General features: G+C 48.5%; 1 pseudogene; it reads right to left on the bottom strand.

The window, feature by feature from the left end:
- LOC110595427 overlaps positions 1-5,010 on the bottom strand; it is a 7,305-nt pseudogene extending 2,295 nt beyond the window's left edge.
- Between the last annotated feature and the right edge of the window lie 6,173 nt (positions 5,011-11,183).

Below are 11,183 nucleotides of genomic sequence, written 5' to 3' on the forward strand. Positions count from 1 at the left end.
GTGCCGCCCCGCTGGCCAGCCGGCTGCTTTTCCCGAATGCCGGCCTGGCGGGCCGGCGTTGCAAGAGTGAGAAGTGGGTTTCAGAGACCCTGTTGCCCCGTCTCTCTCCCTCGCCCTTTGCTCTTTTCCTCCTGTGGCTGTGGAGCCTTACAACCACGGCGCTCCCACGCGGCGTCGCCTCCTGGTTCGCAACAGAGAAGGAACATGAGTGGGAAGACGGAGGCCATCCCGACGAAGTCGGTGGCTTATTTAGTTAATAGCAGGTCTCAGTGCTGATTTCTTCAGTGTGACCAAGGGGCACGGCAGGAGCGGGGTGAGGGTGGAGAGGCGAGGCGAGGCGAGGCGCGCAGCCCTGCCCGGCCCGCAAGCCGGAGATCCGAGTAGATGGCAAAGAATTGCAACACACAGAGGTGAGCGATTTATTTAAGAAAAGTCCCCCCCCCACAGACGGGGAGTGAGCCCACACGCTAGGTGAGTGTGGCGGCCTAGCCCCCCACGGTCCTGGCTTAAGTCCTTTTCTTGGAGATGCTGCACGTGACTTCCCTGTCGACCACCAGTGGATGTCTTGGAGAACCTGTGTCACAGAGACCCATTAATGTCCGCCCACATTATCATAGCCCCTAGAGAAGGGCGTGACAAAGATTCTAATTCTCCTGTATCTTCCCCAGCGACATTTCTTGGCGCTCATGGAGTGTGCGCTTCCTCCCTATCTCCTCGGCATTCCCAGTAGGTAGCTTTGGGGGATCCTTGACTTCCCTGTAGATAGGACCTGTTCTACTGGAGGATTCAGTCCCCCACCCGCTCCCCCTCTGGGCGGGTCATAACTTTTGTAATTATAAGTCTCATGACTTTTACAGTCCTTGCCCAATGCATTATGTCCTAGGCCTTGTAAATTCCCTCTACTTTAGGCAAGCTTGATTGCCACTATGAGATACCTCTGATACCTGCACCAAGAAGCCGATTTCTGAGAAGACAAAGTCGGCGAAGTTAATTTTACTTAAAGTGTGCGTTTCTCCAAGAGCATGGCTTCTACTTTCTCATCATTGTATTAAGATTTAGGAAGAAGAGTGAAGAAAAATGCATTGCCCGCTCTCGGCCTGTCCTTTCAGTACACAAGTGTTAACACTGGAAGAATTTGGGGAAAAGGTATACAGGACTTCTCAGTACCATCTTTTGCAACTTACTATTAATCTCCAAGTATTCAAAAACTAAAAGTTAAAAAAGCAAAATCCTCCAGCGAAGGTAGCAGGCCTTTGTTCATCGGAGAGGAAGTTAGTTCCTCATTGCCAAGCCTGCCAGGAATTAGGAGTCTGTTTAATCAGCTTGTTTGCTAAGGCTGAGTTGTCAGCTAGTGGTGTAGATTGCCCTAGCCCAAGTTTTCCAGGCAGGAATCTGTTTTCTCTCTCAAATCTGGAAATATCTTTGGAACACCTGTTAGGCACAAGCAAGACACCGGAGATTTGTCAGTCTGACATGTGCAAGGAAACCCTAGGTCGTGTAGGCAGTAAGGACTATTTGAAAAGTGTAGGGCCACCCCCTCAGGTGCCCTTCCGCTCTGGGAGCCTTTCTGTCCTCTCAATAAGTCCTGCTAAAAAAAAAAAAAAAAGAAGAAGAAAAGAGAGGTGCCATCCAGAACTAGGAGGGCTCAGAGGTAGAGGAAATCACATTTGGCCCCAGGGAGTCAGGAAGGCTGCTGGAGGGAGAGCTGTCCTGTGCTGAGGGGGTCCTGAGAGGAGAAAGCATTGCTGGGGTGAAAGGCACCAACAGAGGTGACAGCTGGGAGGCAGGACTGGGAGCCGAGCAGTTTCTCTTACGTGGAGGCTCAGAGTACGTCCGGGGAGTGCTGGTAGATGGGACTGGAAGCCAAGACTGGAGCCTTGTAGAAAACAGGGTGACTGGCTGGGCATGGTGGCTCATGCCTGTAATCCCAGCGCTCTGGGAGGCCGAGATGAGAGAATTGTCCTAGCCCACGGGTTTGAGACCAGCCTGGGCAACTTGGTGAGCTCTCTACGATAAATCAAGAAAAATTATTCGGGCATAGTGGCACACGCCTGTAGTTCCAGCTACTTGGAAGGCTGAGGAGGAAGGATCGCCAAAGCCCAGTAGGTCAAGGCTGCAGTGGCTATGAGTTTGCCACTGCGCTCCAGCCTGGGTGACAGAGTGAGACTGCGGCTTAAAAAAAAAAAAAAAGGCCAGGCGTGATGACTCAAACCTGAAATCCCAGCACTTTGGGAGGCCGAGGTTAGAGTATTGCCTGAGCCCAGGGGTTTGAGAACAGCCTGGGCAACTTCTTGGTGAGTCCTCATCTCTACAATAAATAAAAAAATTAGCCAGGCATGGTAGCACATGCCTATAGTTCCGGCTACTTGGAAGGCTGAAGCGGAAGGATCTCCTGCGCCCAGCAGGTTGATGCTGGGGTGACCGTAAGTGTCCCACTGCACTCCAGCCTGGGCGACGGAGTAAGACTACAATGCAAAAAAACGGGGTGATGCTTTACTCATATATGCTATGGGAGCCATGGAATGTTGTAGAGCAAGAGAGAAGCCTTATTGGATTTGTGCTTGGAGATTATTGACTCGGCAGCAGTGTGTAGTTTGGTTTAGAGAAGACCAGTTAGGGCACTAACTATTGGTTTAGCCCAGGAGAACCAGGGCAGTGAAATGAATGTGCAAGAATGACATGGTTTGGGGAGATTTTTGTGGATCTAGAGGGCTTAACGCCTGAAGGAACAAAGAGAAACAGAAAAACGAGGAAAAAACCAGTTCAAGAGTTTTGCACCTGAGTGTCTTGGAGCATGATTGATGCATTTGCAGAAATAGAGGATTCAGGAGGAGACTTGGATTGGAGAGTGGGGAAGAGACTAAATTTGTTTTTGAGCAAGATGCGCTTGGATCACTGGCCGCATATTCAGCGGGAGAAGTGTGCGTAAGTGTTGAGTGGAAGCCAGTCATGCGCAGAAGGCACAGGAAGAGGAAAAGGAGCCTGAGTAGGAAGACAGGAGGCAGTCCAGGAGGAAGGAGGGCGATCTGATTTCGGCTTCTTGTGGGGTTGAGGAGCCAAGGTGGACCAAAGACCTGGGCTCTGCTCAGTAATCTCAGTTTCCACAAAGGGGGAGGAGGCTGAGGAATGATGCTTCATCTTGGACTTGGCAATGAGGAAATCACCGGTCATCTTTCAGAGAGTTGTTTTTGACCAGGCATGGTGGCTCCAGTCAGCTACTGTTTTTTATTTTTATTTTTTGAGTTGGAGTCTCACTCGGTGGCCCAGACTGGGGTGCAGGGGCCGCTCCCGGCCACCGCAGCCTCGCCTGCTGGGCTCCGGGGATCCTTCCGCCTCCGCCTTCCGAGTAGCCGGAATTACAGGCATGTGCTACCACGCCCGGCTCATTTTCTGATTTGTTGTAGAGAAGAGGTCTCACCGAGTTGCCCAGGCGGGTCTCGAACCCACGGCTCAGGCCATCCACTCACCTCGGCCTCCCAAGGCGCGGGATGACAGGCTGAGCCACCGAGCCCGGCCAGCTACTGTTTTTTAAAATGTAATTTCAAGCATTAGGTGCTGGGCCTCACATCTGTGAACCCAGCACTTTGGGAGGCCGAGGCTTTAAGCAAGGAGTTCAAGGGCAGCCCGGGCCACATAGCAAGACTCTATCTCTCTAAAAAACAAACACACACAAAAACACAAACCAAAGAGATGTTTTAGTGGAAAAGCAGGATGACTGCTCACAGTTTGTAACCTTTTCCTCCTATGACCATTCTTCGGTGGCCAGAGGACTAACCAAGGAGCCAGAGTCCAGTGCTGACTCTGCTCCCAACAATCTGTGTAATTTGGGGCAAGTCATGAATGCCTGGAGTGGAGAAGGAAAGCAGATCCCTCAGGAAAACCAACGGATGCTTTTATTCTTAGCAACTCCTGACAGTCTGGAGGACTAGCGTTTCAAGGGGCACACTTTGGAAAATGCTGATTCGGAAACAGAATTTTGGAGCTCTAACTAACCAAAAACCTAGTCACCTCATTGACAATTGAAGAAATCAATACTCAAATTCAAATTCAATAAATATTGATTTAGCTAGCATGGTTTATTTCAGATATATTACACCAGTGGTACCCAGAAGGACCCTATAAAGTAATTGTGCTAAAACCCATTTGGAAAGTAAAACAGCTCCGAGAAGTTAAATGATTTGTGTCAAGTGGTGCAGTGAGATTTGAACCCAGAACTCCTGAGTCAGTGCCTTTTCTGTTATATGTCCCACTGCCTTTCTGGTCATCAACTCTGAATACATTAAACAGGCTAAATAGAAGGTTAGAGGCCTCAGCCTCCCAAATAGCTGGGATTATGGGTGCACATCACCACGCCCAACTAATTTTTTAATTTTTTTGTAGAACAGGTCTCGCCATGTTGCCCAAGCTAGGCTCGAGCACCTGAGTTCAAGCAGTCCTCTGCCTTGGCCTCCCAAAGAGGTGAGATTATAGGCATGAGCCATTGCACCCAGCCCGCCTGGCTAATTAAATTTTTTTTTTTTTTTTTTTGTAGAGACAGGGTCTCACTGTGTTGCCCAGATTGGTCTTGAACTCCTGGCCTTGGGTGAGATCTTCCTGCCTCAGCCTCCCAAGGTGTTGGGATGCTAGGCATGAGCCCTACTGGGCCCAGCCTCTGAAGTTACCTTTTAAAAAATAGTTGGGGCACACACCTGCCATCCCAGCACTTTTGGAGGCTGGGGCGGGAGGATTGCTTGAGCCTGGGAGTTTGTGACCAGCCTAGGCAGCATAGTTTCTACAGAAGTCAAAAAAATTAGCTGGGCATCGTGGTGCACACCTGTCATCCCAGCTACTCGGGAAGCTGAGGTGGAAGAATGGCCTGAACCCTGGAGGCTAAGGCTGCAGTGAATCGTGGTCATGCCACTGTGTCCCAGTCTGGGTGAGAGTGAGAATCCAACTCAAAAAAAAAAAAAGGTATTGAACCACGTGAAAACTCACCATAGTCAACTCTGAGTAGCAGGAAGATGTGCCCATAATGACTGAATCTATGTGGTATGTTGAAAACCCTTCTTAGCTAACCATGCGATTGCTTCCTCTCCTCTTACACCTTCTTTCCCTTGGGTTGACCAATTCCATTTCCTCCTCTGCTGCCTGCCTACTCCTGACCATATTGGGACCAGCCAGGAGTACAGGCACACACCACCACGTCCAGCTCATTTTTTTACTTTTTGTAAGGACGAGATCTCACTGTGTTGCCCAGGCTGGTCTTGAACTCCTGGACTCAAGCGATCCTCCCACCTCAGCCTTCCAAAGTGCTGGGATTATGGGTGTGAGCCATCACGCCCTGCTTTACAAGGTTCCTTTGCAAGTACCTTTTTTTCCTAAAAAAGTAGATTTGTCTATTTTAACTTGTCAAGCTACTCAGGAAGTTATTTATTGAATCAAAGAATTATCCCTTGAGGCTCTGTATTTTGCCTCTAGTGCAGTAGATTTCTGCTCACCAAGGGCAACCTCTGGCCGGTGTTAAGAAGGGGATAGTCAGCTCTTTTTTCAGTTCCATTAGGAGTCCTAAGTAATAGGAACTTGGTGTACTCTGATGTTAACTTCATTGAAGTTCTCCAAATGAGATAAACCAGTAGCTTAGAGTGTTGGCTCTAAGATCAGGAGTCTGGCTTATAAATCTATTTCCAGGCTGGGCAGGGGGCTCACACCTGTAATCCCAACATTTTGGGCGGCCAAGGTGGGAGGATTGCTTTTGTCCAGAAGTTTGAGACCATTCTAGGCAACAGAGCAAGACTTCAAGTCATCTCTACAAAAAAAAAAAAAGAAAGAAATCGACTTCCATGCCAGACAATGTGACTCACACCTGTCACAGTACTTTGGGAGGTTGAGATGGGAGGATTGCTTGAGGCCAGGAGTTTGAGACCAGTCTAGGCAACAGAGCAAGACTTCAAGTCATCTCTACAAAAAAAAAAAAGAAAGAAATCGACTTCCATGCCAGACAATGTGACTCACACCTGTCATAGTACTTTGGGAGGTTGAGATGGGAGGATTGCTTGAGGCCAGGAGTTTGAGACCAGTCTAGGCAACACAGAGAAACTCTGTCTTTACAAAAATATTTAAGCATTACCTGTGGGAGGTGGCTCATGCCTGTAGTCCTAGCTACTTGGGAGACTGAGAAGGAAGGGTCGTGTAAGCCCAGGAGTGGGAGGCTGAAAGAGCAAAACTTTGTCTCTAAAAAAAAAAAAAAAAAAAAATCAGTCTCCACCTCTGGTTGGTTAGTTGTGTTACTTAGTCTCTCTGTACATCACTTTAATTTTCTATTTTTTTTTTGAGTCGGAGTCTCACTCTGTCACCCAGACTGGAGTGCAGTGACACTCCCGGCCACCGCAGCCTCGACCTTCTGGGCTCTGGTGATCCCTCCACCTCAGCCTTCCAAGTATCAAGAACTACAGGCATGTGCTACCATGTCCTACTAATTTTTTTGATTTATTGTAGAGATGAGGTCTCACCAAGTTGCCCGGGCTGGTCTCAAATCCATGAGCTCAGGTAATCCACTTTTCTCGGCCTCCCAAAGTGCTAGGATGACAGGCTGAGCCACCAAGCCTGGCCTCCCTGTGAAATTGATCCACGTTTTTTGGATATATCAGAAATGTACAGTTATTTACTGCTGAACGTATTCTGTTGCATGGACGTACCATAATTTGTTTTTCTGTTTTCCTGCCACTTGGGTTTTTTCCAGTTTGTGACTAATTGGGTCATGACTGAAAATTCATGCACACATCTTTGTGTGGACAAATGGTTCTGTTTCTCTTAAGTAAATTTTGAAGAATACAGTTGTGTGGTCACCTGTTTATGAGAAACTGTCAAACTGTTTCCACAGTGGTTGTAACACTTTTTATTCCCACCAACAGTGTATGAGAGTTTCAGTTATTCCACACCCTCTGTAGCACTTGGGATTGTCATTGGTGTTGGGTGAAATCTCACTGTGGCTTAAATTTACAATTGCCTGTGACTAATGATGCTGAGTATCTTTCCACCAGGTATTTTCTTTTATGACAGATCTGTTCAAATTTTTTAAGGGCCCTTGTTTTTAACATTGAAAATGTATGACACTTTGACCGCAAAAATGCGGGACACTCACTCATACGTGGTCAGATTTATTTGGTATCTACGTATGCTTTTATAGTGGAAGAATAACAGAGAGTTCTTGGCAAAAAATGCAAGACTAAAGCTGGGCTCGGTGGCTCAACCTGTAATCCCGCGCCTTTGGGAGGCTGAGGTGAGTGGATTGCCTGAGCCCACGGGTTCGAGACCTGCCTGGGCAGCGAGACCTCATCTCTACAATAAATCAAAAAGTCAGCCGGGCGTGGTAGCGCATGCCTGTAATTCCGGCTACTCGGAAGGCGGGGGCGGAAGGATCACTGGAGCCCAGCAGGTCGAGGCTGCGGTGGCCGGGAGCGGCCACTGCCCTCCAGTCTGGGCGACAGAGTTAGACTCCAACTCAAAAAGAAAACCCAAGATCTCGCTATGTTTCCCAGGCTGGTTTCAAACTTCGGGGCTTTATTCCCCTGCCCCCTCCACATTTTATTTATTTATTTATTTATTCATTCATTCATTCATTCATTTATAGAGCTGAGATCTCGCTATGTTGCCCAGGCTGGTCTTGAACTTCTGGGCGCAAGTGATCCTCCCACCTCAGCCTCCCAAGGTGTTAGGATTACAGGCGTGAGCTACTGTGCCCAGACCACACTTGTTTTCTTATGAGCCTTGAGAGAAGGATGAAATTTTTTTTTTTTTTTGAGTTGGAGTCTCTGTCACTCAGACTGGAGTGCAGTGGCCGCTCCCAACTACCGCAGCCTCGACCTGCTGGGCGCAGCCTTCCAAGTAGCTGGAACTCCAGGCGCATGTTACCACGCCCAGCTCATTTTGATTTATTGTAGAGATGAGGTCTCGCCAATTGCCCAGGCAGGTCTCGAACCCGCGGGCTCAGGCAATCCACTCACCTCAGCCTCCCAAGGTGCGGGATTACAGGCTGAGCCACCAAGCCCAGCTAGGATGAAATATCTTTAAACAGCTGCAACAAAGCAGCTGTTTTGAAATCCCTGGTGGTGAAAGCCCCTTTTACAGTACTACACTCTTTACTGGAGGACGGACAGGCTGAGCATTTCGACTTTTCCAGCTGCTTCCCTGTCACCAGGTAGGAGACTATGGTGGTCTCACACTGGGAGGGCTCAGTGAGGGTGACTTCTCTGTAGGCATTTTGCCAGGGGAAATTGTCTGCTGGAAGAAGGGCAGGCAGTACCCCCACAGTATCCAGTGTGGACCCTTGCAGAGGTGACAATTTTGTTTTTCTGCCCTAGAGGCAAGAACGGTGGCCCAGACTTGCTCTAGATGGCCCAAGGTAGAAAGGGAGCTTTGTGGGTTCTGCCTCAGATGATTCAACCAACCAGGGATCCAAAGTATTTGGGAAAAGAATTCCAGAAAGTTCAAAAAAGCCAAACTTGAATTTGCTACACTCTGAATTGAAGTGAATGTGGACCTGGTGTTAGGCGTTACCAATAATCTAGAGACGATTTAGAGCACACGGGAGGGTGTGTGTGGGTTATATGCAAATATTGAACCATTTGTATCAGGGACTTGAGCATCCACAGATTTTGGTACCTGAGGGGGTTCTGGAGGCAGTCAGTTTTCTCAGATACTGTATTTCAGTTTGTTTGCTTATTCTTCCCTTCCTGTCTTGATTTATTCAACAAGTCTTTCTGGAGCGTGGATCATGTCTCAGATACAATTCTAATCCCTGGGAATATAGCCATGAACCAGACACAGGGTCCGCTTCCCTTGCGGGATCCCCATTCTACCTGAAGCCCCCCCCAAGCAGGTTTGGGCCCGGTGGGGAAACGCACCACCCCCTCCCCATTGACATGCAGGCGGGCCTGAGCCACCCTCTGCTTTGCTAGGCTCCCTCTCTTGTTTTAGCTTCCTCCTTTTTGTTTATTTTCCCCCCTTTTTATTGGTACTGATTCTAGTGGTATCATTTGGAAAATATTAAAATATGGCAGAGCATGTTAGCAGGTCATAAGTGTGGAAGAGAAGAACGAAGCAGGGAAGTGGGATAGAGAGGAGGAGTTTGCAATGTTAGATGGCGTGGCAGGAAAAGCCCACTGAGAAAGGGACTCTGAAGTGAAGACCCACAGGGGTGAGGATACAGCTGTGCGGATCTGGCAGCCCCCTTCTTGGCTCTTTGGCTTTCCACGGTTTCAGTGACCCGAGATCAACCGCGGTCTGAAAATATTACAGATATTTTATTCATTCATTTATTTGTTTGTTTATTGATTTGAGTTGGAGTCTCACTCTGTCACCCAGGCTGGAGTGCAATGGCATGCTCACGGCCACCGCAGCCTCGACCTGCTGGGCTCCGCGATCCTTCCACCTCGCCTTCCAAGTAGCTGGAACAACAGATGCATGCCAACATACCCAGCTAATTTTTTGACTTATTGTAGAGATGAGGTCTCCCCAAGTTGCCTGTGCTGGTCTCGAACCCATGGGCTCAGGCAGTCCTCTCGCCTCGGGCTCCCAAAGTGCTGGCATTACAGGCGTGAACCACTGCATCCAGCCGCACTTTGGGTTTTTACTCCAGTCGGTTTGAGACACGGTGAAAGGTTTTGAACCTAGGTGGCATGATTTCAGAGTGGGAGAAGAGGAGGGAGGGACACCTTCTTCCCTCGCACCTGTTTATGGTCCCAGTTTCAAAACCTCTGCTAATTCTATCTGTACAAAAATAAAAATGGAGCACGTGGGGCTGTGGCTGTGGGAGACACTGAGGTGCCCTGAACACCTGCAGTGGAAAAGAGCCAGGGTCGGACAGAGGCCGAAGGTGGGAAGTTTCCCTTAACATAGGATGCTCTTAGTCATTGAAAGGCTCATTTTTCAAAGACTTTTCTGAATTTTGTGTTGCTCTTAGGCTTGTGTAATGGAACCATTTCCTGTATAAGCTTACATATCGAGAGTGTTCTGCCAGGTGTGGTGGTTTATACCTGTAATCCCAGCACTTTGGGAGGCCAAGGCAGGCGGATCACTTGAGCCCAGTAGTTTGAGACCAGCCTGGACCATGTAGCAAGACTCCAACTCGAAGAAAAAAAGTTAGCTGAGCGAAGTGGCTCACGCCTGCAATTCCAGCTACTTGGAAGGCTGAGGCAAGAGGATCCCTGGGGCCCGGGACGTGGAGGCTGCAACGATCATGCCATTGCACTCTCTCCTGGCAATAGAGCAAGACCCTGTCTCTTAAAGAAATGGGGTTCTGCTTCCTTGGCAAAGGCAGGTCTGCTTTCTCCTGATTAGCAGATTATTGGATTCAGTAAAAGCCTTTCCTGCTTCCCTGAAATCTTTGAAATAAGAATTGGGGCTTTTCTTGTCTAAAAATTCCAGAAATGTGGCTGGGCATGGTGGCTTAAGCCTGTAATCCCAGCACTTTGGGAAGCCAAGGTAAGAGGATTGCCTGAGTCCCAGGGTTTGATACCAGCCCTGGCAACATGGTGAGACCTCGTCTCTACAATAAACCAAAAAATTAGCTGGGTGTGGTGGCACACGTCTGTAGTTCCAGCTACTTGGAAGGCCGAGGTGGAAGGATTGCCTGAACCCAGCAGGTCGAGGCTGCGGTGGCTGTGAGTGTGCCCCTGCACTCCAGCGTGGGCGACAGTGAGAGACTCCAACTCAAAAAATAAATAAACAAATAAAAATTCCTGAAATGTTAAATACTTACAAATGGGTTGCATAATACAGAAAGGAACTTTTTTTTTCCTGGAAAACCCAACTCTATTGCACAGTCATGTGCCACATAATGCCATTTCAGTCAGTGACAGACCACACATAAGACCGTGGTCCCTTAAGATAATGCCATTTTTGCTGCACCTTTTCTAGGTTTAGATGCACAAATGCTGACCATTGTGTTACAGTTGCCTACAGAACTGAGTACAGTGACAGTCTGTACAGGTTTGTAGCTCAGGAGCAAGAGACTCTACCATATGCCCAAGGTGTGTAGAGGGCTGGGCTACCTAGGTTTGTGTAAGTATGCTCTGATGTTCACAGAAAGACAAAATCACCTAGTGACATATTTCTCAGAACGTATCCCCATCATTCATGTCATGACTGTACTGATTTTTTTTTGGGGGGGGGGTTGGAGTCTCACTCTGTCGCCCAGAATGGAG

The sequence above is a fragment of the Carlito syrichta genome, unplaced genomic scaffold, assembly GCF_000164805.1.
Source record: "Carlito syrichta isolate Samal-C Ts95f unplaced genomic scaffold, Tarsius_syrichta-2.0.1 Scaffold301869, whole genome shotgun sequence".
NCBI classification, from domain to species: domain Eukaryota; kingdom Metazoa; phylum Chordata; class Mammalia; order Primates; family Tarsiidae; genus Carlito; species Carlito syrichta.